Source organism: Polistes canadensis, unplaced genomic scaffold, assembly GCF_001313835.1.
Source record: "Polistes canadensis isolate GaletaPanama2010 unplaced genomic scaffold, ASM131383v1 scaffold_43, whole genome shotgun sequence".
Classification (NCBI taxonomy): Eukaryota; Metazoa; Arthropoda; class Insecta; order Hymenoptera; family Vespidae; genus Polistes; species Polistes canadensis.
This window is the reverse complement of record NW_014569590.1, coordinates 451,249-464,124: the sequence shown is the minus strand read 5'-3', so window position 1 is coordinate 464,124 and position 12,876 is coordinate 451,249. Positions and strand designations below refer to the sequence as shown.

Below are 12,876 nucleotides of genomic sequence, written 5' to 3'. Positions count from 1 at the left end.
TGTAAGAAATCCAACGTGACCTGGTAAGTCATTGACTCATTGGTGGGGTGGTTGGTGTACATGTTCGATAAGGATAGAAGAAGCAGGGTAGTTATTGATCAGAAAGGAAGTCCCAAGTTGGGAACAGGCTTTTGCAGTAGCAGTAATACCAGCCACCCTTATCCTTTTCCAAAACTACCTCTACGGGGTTGCTCAACACGCACGTGGCTGCTGTCGTCACACACCTCCCCAATTCACAAGGATTCTTAGCAAGCAGCAAGGGCCACCAACACCACCACCACACCACCCCAAGCAACTCAAGCTCTCTTTTTACACAGCTGTTGCTACGGGAAACATATAGGTGCCTTATTAAGCCGCCAGCACCACCACCTCCTCCTTCTTCTTCTCCTTCACCTCCCCCTCACCCTTATCCACCTCAACCTTACCGGTTCCTTAACAAGAACCATTTCTCGATCGAATCGTTGCAATACGATATTCAGAGCATTTATAGGTTTGCATCAATGTGTCGATCCTATAAGAAGCAATAAGTTTATTAGAAATCCGTGATAAATTATTTTTCAAAGAGAAACCTAAAAATTTATCTCTCTAATAAAAAGGGGGGTAATTATATAAAAATTTGTATTTAATTAAAAATAAATCAACCCTTTTGTAACTTTGAAGTCACATACTTATATATTTTTGTATCACTTAAATATAATATTATTTTATTATTTTATCTGTAAAAAAAAATACCTACATTCATTTACATTAATGTATCACAAAAATAGTAATATTTTCTAAAGTTAAATACAATTAACTGACATATATTTCTCAACGTAGTATAATTATGCTAATAAAGATATTATAAATTTCCTCGTAGCACAAGTTAATTAAATATTAGAAGAAAACGTCAAAAGATAGTTAATATTCTAAAGAGTAATTATTTCTAGTAGATAAATATTGTTATCATTACGAAAAACTACATCTTTGGACATGTCATTTTGTTGTGTATATTAAAAGCACGCATTATATATATACTACGAACCGGACGAAGAATAATCCTTTTACTGTCACGTTCGCACAAACTTTGTCGCTCTTTTTGGATCGTTTAATTACAGAGAAACGTGCCACGACTGAGAAAATAAATTTTTCTTCCTTCAACTCTAACGCTATATAAATAACTACGTTTATCTAAATGGAAAAGTTATAACGCTAGTTCAAACAATTTAAAAAAAAAAACAATTGTTATCTCGAATAATAATAAAAATTTAATTAACGATTTAATAGGTATCGATAATTGACAGAATATAAAAATAAAAAAAAGTTTATTTATCTTTTATAATACTCGTTTATAAAATCATTTAATCCTAATATTAAAAAACGTTCAAAATAACTGTCGGAATATTCGAATCATTTAAATCGAAATAAAATAATCAACGATTTAATTGCAATGGATTATTATTTCGAACGTTTTTAATCTTCGTTCAAAATCACTTAATCTTTATATTAAAAATATTCGAGTTTACTGATATATATATATATATTCCTAGCAGCAATTTAAACTGTGAAATAAAATATAGAAACGATTTTAATTGCGATGAGATTATATCGATCATTCTCGCAATCTTATTATCAGTTTTAATCGTTCGATCATAAATGCTAAAAATATTCAAGGTCACTGTCGAATCTTCCAAGAGTTGGAGTTTTATGTTAGCCAGAAGGTTAAACGAGTTAAAGTAGAACCCTATCATTCGAGATACGATCCACAACTTTGAACAAACTTGATTTTCCGGTCTGGAGTTTTAACTCTCTTAGAGGTTTCTTAGGATATAAGAAAATCAAAAAAGAACAAATAGGTCTCTTTTAATCTCGTTCAAGATACATATATATATATATAAAAGATACAAATCGTGTTACGAGAGATTTATTTAAAGTTGAATCGAACTAACATAAGAAGAAAATATTTGCCACTCCTCTTTTTTTTTGTCCTCTTCTTCTTCTTCTTCTTCTGCTTTTATCGCTCGATCGAAGTGGATGAGAGTTAATTCACGGAAATTTTACAAATTTCTCATCCGATACGTTTGACAAATTCTAGTGACACTCCTACCATTCAATCCATACCATTGGCGAAAGATCTGAACGGAAATTGGCAATCGTCGTGTCAACAGAGATACGAAGGTATAACCCAAGAAAAGTTCTCCTTACCCAAACAAATTCAACGGGAGAATCCCTTCTTGCTAAAATGAGATCATGAATAAAACCGAACGAAGTTACTTAGTGAATAACAAAAATAATACCACGAGTAAAAGTAGAGAATAATAAAAAGAAGATGCTAAGATGTTGTTGAGTCAATAAATTGTGCAACGTAATGGTTGGTTTTTATAAGTTGATAAGTACACTATGTTCAATTTTTATGCATTAACATTTGTGCATTGAATTTTTGAGATCAAAATTAATTTCAATTCAATACAATGATTCGATATAATCCTCAAAATCTTTGATGATTTTTGAATTATCTAATTTGTGCTATTACCTATGACAATAAATGAGAAAATATTTGGTTTATATTAAATCAAAACGTGTAACCAATTCGGTTGTTTTAAAAACGATGCGACCATCATATTGCAGGAAAAATACTGATGCATGAGCACTCGACGCAACAAAAAGAAAAACTATTCTTACTCAGCGAACAATTATGAAGTCACTTTCTTACAACAACGAAGTATCCTGTTATCCAAATGAAAAGTATAGCAAAGTCGATAAAAACGGACTCCTTAAAGCCAAACGTGAAAGTCATGCAAATAAGAAACAGAACCTAAGTAGGAAAGCAATTTGTTTGGTTAATGTATGTAGTAGAGGTAGGAATTTTCTACAGTCAGCTTTTTACAGTCTAGACTGATGGAAAAAAAAAAACTAGTTCCAGGAGTCTGGCTAGACTCCTGGAAAGTATCTCTAAAGTCTCTAAAGACGTCCAAAGCGATTCAATAGGATAAGAAGAAAAAGAAGAAAAATGCTTCTTCGGTTCTGGCTAATACCAAGGACGACGATATTAATTTTATCCCTTGCAATAGGGTAGATCCCATAGCATGGCTGTAATTATATGTCTCAAGGCTTTTACCATAAATCAAGATATCAATAATTCAAGACTCTATTCAAGATTCAAATTCAACCATTGTCTCTTTTTTAATTTATTGAAAAAATAAAATTAAAAGCCTAACAATTTACAATAAATCGCTCCTAGAAATGGCAATAAAGAAAAAAGCTATTATATAACAGGACAAAGTCTTAATAAAATGAGGAAGAAGAAGAACAACAACAATTTACAAATAAAATAAAAATATTACAGCAACACATATTGTGTATAGGTTGCATACAAATAAATAAGTTAAAAATTAAATTGATATGCAAACAAAATTATATTTTATGATAAATATTTTAGCAAATATAATATAAGCTTGTGCTTTATAAATTATTACTTGCAAGTAATAAATTTGTTAAGATGTTACCACATATAGGGATTGAAGGTTCAGTTTGCGCCTTATGGTAGTAGATGCGACTACGTTTTGGGGAAATGAAGATTTAAAGAGTCTTTTTCCTTGTTCAAATGGATCGAAAATAAGTTTTCGAAGAAGGGAAGATAATTTGAGATTGTTAGGGGTAGAAGAGAAGTATGGAATCAATGGTACACGGTCGATCGAATAATCATGGAGGAAAAGGGCGTCGGCTATCCGTTCGTTCGTTCAAGACAGGGATGGTGGAACCCCTTGCGCATAAGAGAATCTCCCCATAAATATATATACATGTGTGTGTGTGTGTGTATACGTGGCAACCAATTCTCATGGAATATATATAGAAATACTTGTGAGCTTTCAAACTATTATTTCACCCACGTTCTTGGCAGTCCTGCAAAATTTCCTCCCTTGTCCCTCGTCACACGCAGATCCGCCATTTTGAAAAGGGACGAAAACTTTCCTCGTGTCTACTCTCCTTCCTTCATCTTTCTTCTTTCTTCTATTCCTCTCTCCCTCTGTTTCTCTCTCTCTCTCTCTCTCTCTCTTCATATACTTGCCTTCTGACGCACATTTTAGGTCCGACACAAACTGTCATGGGGGAGGGGTTGAATAACGACAACAGTTAACAAAACTTTGCTAACTTTTCTTTTGACGTAAATTTGAAGGATAAAAAATGGAAGGTTGTTTGTTGTCTACATTTTCCTCGATCGATCTTTTTTAATTATTAATAGTCTGACATTGCATCAAATTTGTCTTCCAAATTATTTCCAAAATCACATATTAAAACTCGAAACCTTGTTATATATTATATTTTTTTGTTTTTCTTTTCTATAGAAATTGAAAGATATTTTTGTTAATATGATAAAATAAATATATTACAAATAATATTCCTTTAAGTTAAATAACATGGTGCAAGTTTCAAAATGATAAATGAACAAATGAAGAAAAACAACAACCTGGTAAATAAATAAATAAATTGTTCTTAGAAAATTTATATCATACGACCGCACCTTTTTTTTTTTTTTTTTTTTTAAGATGGAAGAGAGAGGATTGCTATTATAATAAAAATGAAAATAAGCGAAACTCTCGTCAAATCGTATGAAGAAACGCTTCCGGTAATAACGGTCAGCGAAAGTGCCGTTCTCCGTGACGGTTGATAAAAATCGTTAGTTCGAGCCCTCACAAGCTGTTGGACTCCTCGTTGTAGTAATCTTTCTCTATCTCTCTCTTATTATAGTGTGTTAGTCTAGTAGGTGTTTCAAGAAATAGACAGAGAGGGAAAGAGAGATGGGGGTGGGGAGTCTCCTCATCGGTCGTCGCACCCAGTGGTCGTATGCTTCAAGGACCAAGGTCGAGGTCCTGGCTGGCACAAAGGATCGATACTAAATACATACAATACATTTATACATGCACATATACTAATACAGGTACATATAATCGTACGTGACAAGAGAATCAACTATGACATTACGTTTTCGAGGGGGTCCCATGGGCGTGGCTGCTGCTATTCTCTTTCCTATAGGGATATTACGTATTTCTTCTTTTTCGATTATAGGACATACACAGAAAGGGGAATCACATTTTGGATGTTTCTATCTATGTGATCTTTATCCCATATGTTCATAATTCATTATTATTCGGCATATTTATTCGGTTTGGCCGAAAACTTTCTGCTGATCAATATTTTTTTAATATATATATATATATATAATTATAAATTTGTAATTAATTATACGTTGATATAAAAATTATTATGATTTATCAGAAATTGTATTTATTCAAATTAATTGATAGAATCAGATAATAATTGTTTTTTTTTTTTTTAGTTTTCTTAATATCACGTTAAAAATATTCTGTTTATCTTATCAAACTTTATTGTTCTTCTTATTCCAATTAATCTATCCTTCGCAAGGATTAGAAAATTAATTTACCGAGATCGACGGGGATCAAAGCTTGCTCGTTTTAAATGGGACGAGAGAGATTAACAGAAGAAGATTAATGACAAAATTATTAATACCTTCGTAACTAAAACTTCAACTTTATCCACCGCCCCCCCTTGCCCCTTTCAAAGAAATATTCCTGTTCAACCGATCGTCCAATTTCAAATTAAGTTCTTTATTACTTAATTATTTTAATCCGAACACATAAATGCTTGCTCGGATCAAGACAAAAATGAAAGGAAATATAAAACAAAGGATAAAGAACCGAACCGAATCAAACCGAACCGAAGTTGTAAAATTTCTTCTCCTTCTTACTGGAGCGAATGGAAATATAAAAATATAAAAATCGTGGGCTCGTAATTTCAACGATAATCCGACGTGTTCACTGAAAGAAACTACTAACGGCCCAGACAGAAAAATAAATGTTCAGCAGCTAGGGCGTCCACTTTAGCTTTTCTTATGTCCACTGGCAGGTTCTGCTACTTGCTATAGAACTACAAGATACCAACTTGCTAGCTTAGTTTTCTTTTTTTTTTCTTCTTCTTCTTTCTCTTTATCTCTCTTGGAAGTTGAGCTTACCATCTAATTGCGAGTGTGACGATAAGGAAAGAAGAAAGAAAGAAAGAAAGAGATAGAGAGAGAAAGAGAGAGAGAGATATACCTGACGATAGTAAATACTAAATAGGTATGGTTGCTTTTAAGGTCTTGCTTCGTCGCTTTGAATGCTAATACCTAAACAACTCCTTTTTCTTTTATATCTTTGTTTCTATCTTTCTCTCATTTATTCTTTGTCTTTGTGTTTGTATTTGAAGAAGAAAATGGAAGTGAAGGAACTTAAATTCTGGACAAGATACCAACAAAGAATTAAGTACTATTTTCTGTTATTTATCTAATAAATATTTGCTATGAATTAAAATAAATGTGTTTGTGATCAAATAAATAGTTTATATTTAAATACATTTGCTTTTTTTTTTCGGTATAAATAATTATGTTTCAGTGTTAAATAGCATTTGTCTAAATTATTTAAGTTGCATTATATTATTTTGACACAAATTATTATATTGAGAAATACTTTAATGTATATTATTATTATTAATTGACGTAATATAAATTTGTTATTTAAAATATTGATCTAATAAATGTCGGTTATTTTTTGATTTGGAAGAGAAACCAAATCAAAGAAGAAAATAAAAGAAAGAATTGTGGAAAAAAAGTGACACGTTGGTTTTCATGGGTCACGTTTCACGATTATTATCTCAAATCTTTTCTACGAAGAATTTCTTTTTCTTTCCCACGGGAGATCCAATTTTCTTCTCATTTCGTGATAAATCACACATCGACCGAGACGAATTACGTGTGGATTTCTCATATGTGAATGTATTTATATGTGTGTATGTCGTTCGAGTATAATAAAACTATCATCCATTTATCGTTCGAAGGAACACGAAGGAACGTTCGAACAAAAATCCTCTCTCTCGTCCAACAAGCTTTTTCTCTTATTCTTGTCAAATTGAAACGCGTCACGCGACATTCTCCCTTTTTTTTTTCATATCGTCCTTGATGATCAAAAGAAAGGACGGAAGGTTAAAAGAGTCAACGAAAAAATTCCAATTAAACTATCCAACATATATGTGCGTATGTATATATATGTATTTCAATTTTATTGGACGATCATTTTGATCGATGTTTTAAACAATAGGGAAAAAATCGATCGATCGATCGATCAATCAATCAAAGGATTTAATCCATCAAATGAAAACTGTCACCTCAAATTTCTCACACCTAAACAACACATTTTATAATAAACTAAGACAACGTAACTCTATTCGATAGTTGAGAAACTGTGGTTTCATCCGTTACCAGATTACATTCGGTCGATAATGCAATAACGTCATTACCAATGTATCGTGTGTCACAAGCATGCCGATAAATCACATATCGATTCTTTAAATAAGAAACAATGACAGAAACAGTGATAGAATATAACTTAAAGAAAGGTGAATCATCTATGACTTGCGTGGTAAATTGAAGAAATAGAAATTTTCGTTAAATTTAATTGTAATTATTGTAAATTAGATATTAAAAAATAAAATTATCTACTATTTCTAATATAAAATCTCATATTAGTGTATACAAAATTTAAATATCTACGCGTTAAAAGAAAAATTATCAAAATGACAGCAATAAATTCTATACAAATTTGGAAATAAAATTATACCATATTTCTAATTTAATCTCTTCATTCCTATAGTATATCGATTAAAAAATAAATTTGTATATATTTGATTAAACTAGCCCTTGTGAAATATTTAACAATTCTCGAAGGTTATTAAATATAACATGAAAAGATTTTATAATTAGATTTTCATTCCTCTCCCATCAAAGAAAATTCGCAATAAATGAAAATAACGTTGGTAACGTCGTTAGATTATCTTGCTTAGGTGAGTGGAAAATACAAAACTAAATAAGAAACATGGAAAATATGAAAAGAGAGAGAAGTGATAAAGGGATGAAAAAGATAGGGAGCTTATAAGAGGCCACATAAGGGTTGGTGCCTTCGAAACCGTGGAAACAGGAGGTCTGGGCGATCGATAACGTCCCCATGGCAAACACGTTGGACCCCATGGGTTGGTTCGTTGTGGTGTTAAAGCACAGCGCAAGGTGCATCATGCGCTGCTTGCTCTCTCCCATTTTCTCGGCATGCGCACTCAACGTCCACCATGAGAACAAATGTACACACACTTTTATACCTTTATATAGAATTTAACATAAGTTTCAAATATTTACATTAGTGTAAAAAAAATTTTCTTCAAAATCGATAAGTATTCAAACGATTTATCGTTGTTGCATCAAATATTAACAAATTCAATAATGTTTTCCAAAATTTTACCATTTTCTTATTTCGAAATCGTACTATCGTTTAATTTACGTACCCAATGTAGGGCAAATCCTTGAAATAAACTTCCCTACTGGGATATCTTTAACGATTTCTATAAAAAGCATGTGACAAAATATTCGATATATATATTTGAAATCATTAGTAAATTAATTTACCAAGATACCCCTATAATATCCAAAATATACCGTCATAATGTTGTTAAAAGTAAAGACAATTTTTAAGACAAACATAAAAACAATTCTTTTTTCATTCAAACTTTACCTCGGTTACTTCAAAAACGTTCATTTTCTTTCTTTATAAAATATATCCTAGTTTCATAAATTCATATATTAATGTCAAACTTTTAGCCGATAGTGTATACACCTCTTATGGTCTAACATAGAAAATATCTTTTCACTTTTTTCCTTTCTTAGTATTCTATAAATAGAAGATATATAGACAATTTGTAGCTGCTTTTGCAAGTATCGCTAAAAGTTTGCCGTTTTATGGCGAATGCTTGGAGCAAGAGTGGGTGTGGGGAGAGGTACAGGGGAAATTATGAAATGTTACTTAAAAATGTATTACCATAGCTAATCGACAAATCGATAAAACAGGCAATCATGGTTTATACACTCGCACCTCTCTGACAACTTTCTAATTCCGTAAGTTTCGACACATATCGTATGACTTTGACAACTTCTCGACACAACCTATCAGCAATATATTATTCTCCGATCGTTTAAACACCGTAAATAAATAAATCAAAATAATTAAATACATGCTGCATGCTTTTTTTAACACATACATGGGGGAAAGAAAAAAAAGAAAAGAAAAGAAACAAAGTATTTAAACTCTTCTCCGAGAAATTATCTACTATTAACGATAAAAATAGTATAAAAAAATGTGCATCCTCCATTGTCTCTGTAAAAAGGGGATATAAAGAGAATAAGGCAAGTAGTATGGTTACCACACGTACACGCACATACATATATATACACACGTACGCATACGTAAATATAAAAAGCGTCTACGGTATTTGTATCTAAAAGACATGAAAAACGAAAAGAGACAGAAAAAGATAGAGTTGTAGAAAGGAAGGAAGGAAGGAAGAAAGGAAGGAAACCAGAGGAAGAGGATGAGGATGAGGATGAGGTGAGTGACGAGTAAGAAAGAAGAAGAGAAAGAGGTGGAGGAGGAGGAGATGGAGAAGGAGGAGGAAAAAAGGGAGAAAAAAGAGTAGTTCATGGCACACCCGTTCCTCGAGTGGAAACGTTTCCTTTTTTTTTCTCTCCCTCTCTCTCTCTTTCTGTTCGTTCTTCTGTCCTTGAACCATCGCTATTGCCGTGTCATAGGCGGAGTACGACTGACTGACACCGTTTCTGTTCCTTCTGCTTCTGCTTTTGCTTTTGCTACTACTTGCTCGTTTAACATTGTAGGTGGTACCAAGAAAAAAAGAGACAAATAAAGATAGAGAGAAAGAGAGAGAGAGAGAGAGGAACAACGGAAAAATAAATGAGAAAAAGAGAAAGACTTGGACTTGCTTGCTTTTGTGAGAGACCGCCATCGCCACTTCCGGTGACGCGTACGCCAGGCACATACGAGTCTCGCATATTCGATCGAATCCTCCATATTGTTTTTTCTTTCTGTTTTTTTTTTCTCCTTATTTCCTTCTCTCCTACCTCCCCCAGAAACAACCGCGATTTCCACCACCTCTCCCTTCCTTTTTTACAATTCAGGGTAAATCTGTATAAGAGATTTGTTCCTCAAAAGAAAGAAAGAGATAAAAGAAAAAGAATATTTTTTTCTGCATAAAGTATTGTAAAATTATTTGTGCGAAATGTTTGTTAGAATTTGTTCTTGTTTAGAAATATATTTTTAATATTGTCGTTTGGTATGAAGATATTATTCAATTCTTGTTAAGTAAGTTATATCAAGTGTTGACTTATTTCTTTCTAAATTGTTTAGAAATATATTGTAAAATATTTAATACGATTATCTGTAGATTTTTTCTTTTCATTTAGTATAAAAATATGATTGTACAAATATATAAATATTGAATAAGCGTCGTATAAATAACATGCTTGTTTAAATAAATTAACAAATATAAAAATTGCTAACAATATCTCGTTAGGATCAAACATACTAACTCGTATAAAATAAAATCATATCTTTCCTATTCTATTATCCTTCACCCATCCAATCTCCATTACCCCATTACCCTATTATCATCGTTCTCTCATTGTTTTACAGATAAATAATAAAAATAGATAAAAAAGAAAAAAAAAACAAATTTACTTTGGAAGAAAAAATTTAAAAACGTCATTCTTATGAAAATGAATTTCATCAAGTTGTTTGAGATTTCATAATGGAAATGTCGATGTTAACGTATTACGAAAGCCAACACAACATGCGAATGACTTGCTACTAAATGTCAAAGCTTCAGTCATTCGATCTCACCATCTCTCTTCTTCTCTCTCTCTTTCTAACTATAAAGAGAACTTATCCTTAATTGAGTATCACTCTCATCGTCGTATTCACTACGTGACCTTGAAAGATCACGATCCGATGCGCACGTAAGTATGACTACTTGACAACACGAGAGTGAATTATCAGATGGTGTAACAACAGGCTACTTAAAAAATACTTTTATTGATTTGTTTATTTCTTTTTCTTTTTTTGTTTTCTTTTTTCTTTTCTAAATTCAATATCCAAATTGGTAAAAAATCGTGAAAGAAAATGGATCGTGGTGATTTCCAAAGGATATTATAGTGCGCACACGACGAACCATCTGGTGCACGACACCACACGATGCACGTCTCGTCGAGCCGTGAATTAAACGGCACGCTCAATAAACGCGTTCACACCGTGGGAATGAAACGGTGTATATAAGTGTGTATTTGTGTGTGGTATATATATGTATGTATGTATGTATATATATGTAGGCAGCAACCCTTTACCGCATAATTGCATGGTTCCTTTCTCTCTCTTTCTCTCTCTTTCTCTCTTTACTATTTCAAAGTGTACAACTTGTGTAGTGTAAAATAAATAAAGAAAAGAAGTGAGTAATGTGAATTAAATTAAATTACATTTTCATTCATATTGTTGGTCTGTACTTTGAAATATTATTTTTGTTTTTAAGATTATGGAAATTAAAATATATTTACTTTTATTCATTACATATTTATAGTATCGGTGTATTTTTCAATATTTTCTATTTAAGATTTTTGAAACTTAAATTGCATTTTTGCATTTATATATTATATAAGATTTTGTTAAATAATATTTGATGAACGATTAATATTCACTTTTTTTGTTTGGTTTATGAATGTTATTTCTTGTGTTTTTTTTTTTCTTTTCCATGTTTATAGGGGTTTTCTTTTTACTGAGAAATGGAGCATGTTATCTATGCAACCAGCATATTATCGTACTTTCCCCATCCATGTGTAGATAAGTGGATATGGTCGTGAACGGTACGCGTGGCTTTTAACGTATTGCACGCGCATAATGCATACGGCATAGTGTTTGACACGCATCGTCCGTTTCTCGTCCACGGTCAGTCAACAATTACGACGAGAACCGGCTACACAAGAATTATCGAACCAAAGCCCTTGAAAATTGTCAATTGGGTAAAAATTATGTTACACGTAAATCGAATAAATATTTTTTTTTTTTTTACTTTTATATTTTTGTCCACGCTATTTTTATTTGTTTAAATAAAAATTACTTTCGAACGACACCGTATTTTCGTTTCAGATAAAAACCACATGTACGTGCGTGAACACAGTGCATAATTCCAAAGGTATGTTTCCAAAAAAGAAAAATGAAAATCTGTCTCTATGCATCGGAACAAAAAAAAAAGAAAAAAAAAAAAAAGAGTAGAAGTAGCTGGAACGATTTTCTTCGTCCCCTTCCTCCTCACTTTTTTCAATGTTTGCTTTTTTTTTCTTTTTTTTACCTAAAGTAGCAGAGACAAACATCGACCGTTTCATTAATGAAAAATGCATAGAAGCGGTGGGATGTGGGAGGAGGAGGAAAAAGGGGACAAGAAGGGGGAGGAATCCAGTACACGTCGACTTTTTCATTCGACTCCTGCCTTCTATTTCTTTTTTTTTCTTTTGCTCGCCATAGCAGGAAAACCAAAAGAGTAAACGGAAAAGCTCGTACTTTTTTCGTGGGGTTTCTCTCTCTCTCTCTCTCTCTCTCTCTCTCTCTCTCTCGGATTTTTTTTTTCTTTCTTTCTTTCTTTTTTTCTTCTTCTCATTTCTCTCATTTAACGCTGCACAGCCCATTCGCTGCCCCCGATGTTATAGTACGAATAAGAGCAATGAATTTTCGAGCCAGTAGGTATAACACCACCATCCTTGACCTAAAAAACCAATGCTCGAGGTGGAATTAAAAAATATATATATATATGTATGTACGAAGATGTATAAGTGTATGTATAGTTTTGTCAATAACGTACAAAGTTAATTCACCCTTCCAATTAGCAATAATTCATTTGAACGTAAGAGAAATATTAGAGTAATATTTCTAATTAATTGGATCATTTGTGGTTTGTATATAATAC

General features: G+C 32.2%; 1 protein-coding gene across 2 annotated transcripts in view; it reads right to left on the bottom strand.

Moving 5' to 3' along the window:
- LOC106785008 (leucine-rich repeat and calponin homology domain-containing protein 1) overlaps positions 1–12,876 on the bottom strand; it is a 56,938-nt gene that overhangs the window by 18,898 nt on the left and 25,164 nt on the right. The gene's annotated exons all lie outside the window — the stretch shown is intronic.